The sequence below is a fragment of the Mandrillus leucophaeus genome, unplaced genomic scaffold (genome assembly GCF_000951045.1).
Source record: "Mandrillus leucophaeus isolate KB7577 unplaced genomic scaffold, Mleu.le_1.0 Scaffold17, whole genome shotgun sequence".
NCBI lineage: Eukaryota > Metazoa > Chordata > Mammalia > Primates > Cercopithecidae > Mandrillus > Mandrillus leucophaeus.
The window spans coordinates 6010885-6014160 of record NW_012101698.1 but is presented as its reverse complement, the minus strand read 5'-3'; the positions used below and the strand labels follow the sequence as shown (position 1 = coordinate 6014160).

Below are 3276 nucleotides of genomic sequence, written 5' to 3'. Positions count from 1 at the left end.
GAAGAGGCATTCTGGTTTTTGGAATTTTCAGCCTTTCTGCTCTGTTTTCAGTCCATCTTTGTGGTTTAATCTACCTTTGGTCTTTGATGTTGGTGACCTACGCATGGGGTTTTGGTGCAGATACCCTTTTTGTTGATGTTGATGTTGATGCTATTCCTTTCTGTTTGCTAGTTTTCCTTCTAACAGGCAGGCCCCTTAGCTGTGGGTCTGTTGGGATTTTCTGGAAGTCCACTCCAGACCCTGTTTGCCTGGGTATCACCAGCAAAAGGCTACAGAACAGCAAATATTGCTGCCTGATTCTTCCTCTGGAAGCTTCGTCCCAGAGGGGCATCTGCCTGTATGAGGTGTCTGTCGGCCCCTACTGGGAGGTGTCTGCCAGTAGACTGACTACATTTTGAAAGAGCTTGACTGAAGGAAACATTTCCCTTCACCCCCTAGCCCACACCCTAATCCTGTAATTACTTTATTCTAAATATCTCAAGTATATCCCATCTTTTTTCATTCAAATAAGTTCTTCCCTCTTGGTCTACTAACCTTCTTAAATCCTGCCCTTCTCCTGCGTAATCAGATGTGATCTTTTGAATTGTTTGGTTAAAATTATCCATTAACCTTCCATTTCCTTTAAGATAAGATTCAAAACTTTTAATATGAACTGCGATACTCAATGTGATCTGATCCCTGTGCCCCATCTCATCTTTCATACCTTCAACTCCAGCTATTCTGAAGTCTGTTTCCATATGTTATCATTTACTCGTTGTGTCCTTTCTACCTTTGTACACTTAGAAGCCCAATCTCCGTCAGCTCATCTGACCAAATTGCTTCTTATCCCTGAGGATCAAGCCCAGGATAGCTGGACTGCTACCAAGACTCCCTGTCCCTCCTCTTACCACTCACTGAAATGTGTTCTTCCTTTGTATTCTGTAAAATCTCCTGCATGCTTATTAATCACATTTATCACACTGTATTTTTATTGTTTATTTTCTTTCCAACCTGACTCTTCCTTCTTTTGTCCTACTGTGGTTGAGCTTCTTGAAGTGCTGAGACAGTGGCCTTTTTGTTTTCCTTCCTTCACCTAGCTCATCCCCATTACCTAGAAGAATGTCCAGATTATAGTAGCTACTCATTACATGTTTGGGATGGGTGAACAGATAGATATTCATGGATGAATATCTTAAGATTTGAGGCCACGCGCGGTGGCTCACGCCTGTAATCCCAGCACTTTGGGAGGCTGAGGCCAGCAGATCACAAGGTCAGGAAATCGAGACCATCCTGGCCAACATGGTGAAATCCTGTCTCTACTAAAAATGCAAAACTGTAGCCGGGCGTGGTGGCGCACGCCTGTAATCCCAGCTAGTAGGGAAACTGAGACAGGAGAATCGCTTGAACCCAGGAGGCGGAGGTTGCAGTGAGCTGAGATCACACCACTGTACTCCAGCCTGGGCAAAAATAATGTTTTCTTTTTTGACATGGATTCTCATTCTGTCACCCAGGCGGAGGCTTCAGTGAGTCAAGATCGCACCACTGCTCTCCAGCCTGGGTGACAGAACAAGATTATGTCTGGGGAAAAAAAAAAAGAAATAAAAGACCAGAAAGTAGATTAATGGTTGCCAGAAAATGAGGGTAGAGAGGATAAGGTATGACAGAATGGGTATGGGTTTCTGTTTGAGGTGATAATGTTTTATAATTAGACAATGATGGTTATTGTCTATCCTTGTGAATATAGTAAAAAACCACAAAATTGTACACTTTAAAGAGGTAAATTTTATGGTATATGAATTTTATCTCAATTTGAAATGAACAAAAAAAGATGAGATACAGTAAAATGTTTAGCATTTGACAATACTGTCATGGTTATTAGGAAGAGACTTGTTCATAAGGAAATTTATGCCTGTCAGAACAAGTAAGTTTTCAAACTAAAAGGTAAAGACATTCAAAAAATTTAAATGGTTATCTAAACGTCTGTTGGCAGAAAATCTATTTCTAGCTCAATTGTAGGACATCTGACTTTGCATTAGGTAAAGTAAGGAAATACTCTGCTTGTAGTTTTAATTTTTCTGGATTTTGTTACTGTTTGTCCTAAGTTTTTGAGATACCAGAAAGCTTTTCTTTCCTTTTTTTTTTTTTTTTTTTTAAAGGTTCAAGTTAGTCTCCTGCCTCAGCCTCCGGAGTAGCTGGGATTACAGGCGTGCACCACCATGCCTGGCTAATTTTTGTATTTTTAATAGAGACTGGGTTTCGCCATGTTAGCTAGGCCAGTCTTGAACACCTGACCTTAGGTGATCCACCCACCTTGGCCTCCCAAAGTGCTGCCATTACAGGCGTGAGCCACCACGCCCGGCCTAAAAACTCAGTTATTGATGGTAGCTGAGAGATGGAGCTTTTACTCATGTTTTTGTTTTTGAGGAGGGAGGAGAAGAAATCCTACCCATCCTTTGTATTTTCTTCAGATCTTCCTCAGCACTCATACAGAATTAACTGCATGCTTCCATGTCATTCCTAATGTACTTTTTATGTGCCTCTGTCCTCCTTCTAAGAAGCAGATCTGATCGTGTCACCCCCTACTTTATCTTCTGCGACTTCCTGTTATTCTTGGGTTGAAGTTCAGCCATGGCTTACAAAGGCTTTGTGATCTGGCCTGGCTTGCGGCTACTGGGTCAGTCCTCCGTTGGACTTCTGGTTCCCTCCGCCCCTTGCAGGGATGAGGTATTATCTGCCAAAAAAAAGTCTTCTCCCTACCCTTGAATCTGGCTAACTGCTGCTAGCCTTTCAGGTTTCATCTTAGTATTTTCTATGGTAAATCTTCTCTGACCAAACTCCCCATCAATTCTCAGTTTGGAGTACTCCACCCCGATACTGCTATGGTACCCAGTGATGCTGTTAGCCAATTACTTGATCATATGCCCTGCCATTGACTGTTGCTACCACTGGACAGTCTTTGTCCTTCTCCTTATGTTTTATCCGCTAGTACCTAACACTGTGTCTGGAACGTAGTACGTACTCAGTAAACGTTTGCTTGTTTCCTCTAATAGTCTATCTGTGAAATGCCTTGCCAGGCAGATGTTTAACTGAATCAGTGAATGATGACTGTATTTTTTCATCTTGGAGCGTATAGCAGTCAGAGAGGAATGTATCCACCTCCAAAAATAAATATATACATATGTCTTCATGTTCTACATCATCCAGAGTCTCTGCTCTGTCTCTCCAGCTAAACAATTTAAAGGCTCATTTTTGCTGCTTTTCAGAAATTGGATCACTTATCAAAATCTTTTTATGGAA

The 3276-nt window shown here is 41.6% G+C and overlaps 1 protein-coding gene across 2 annotated transcripts in view; it reads left to right on the top strand.

Moving 5' to 3' along the window:
- Positions 1–3276, top strand: part of GLG1 (golgi glycoprotein 1) — a 195431-nt gene that overhangs the window by 124185 nt on the left and 67970 nt on the right. The gene's annotated exons all lie outside the window — the stretch shown is intronic.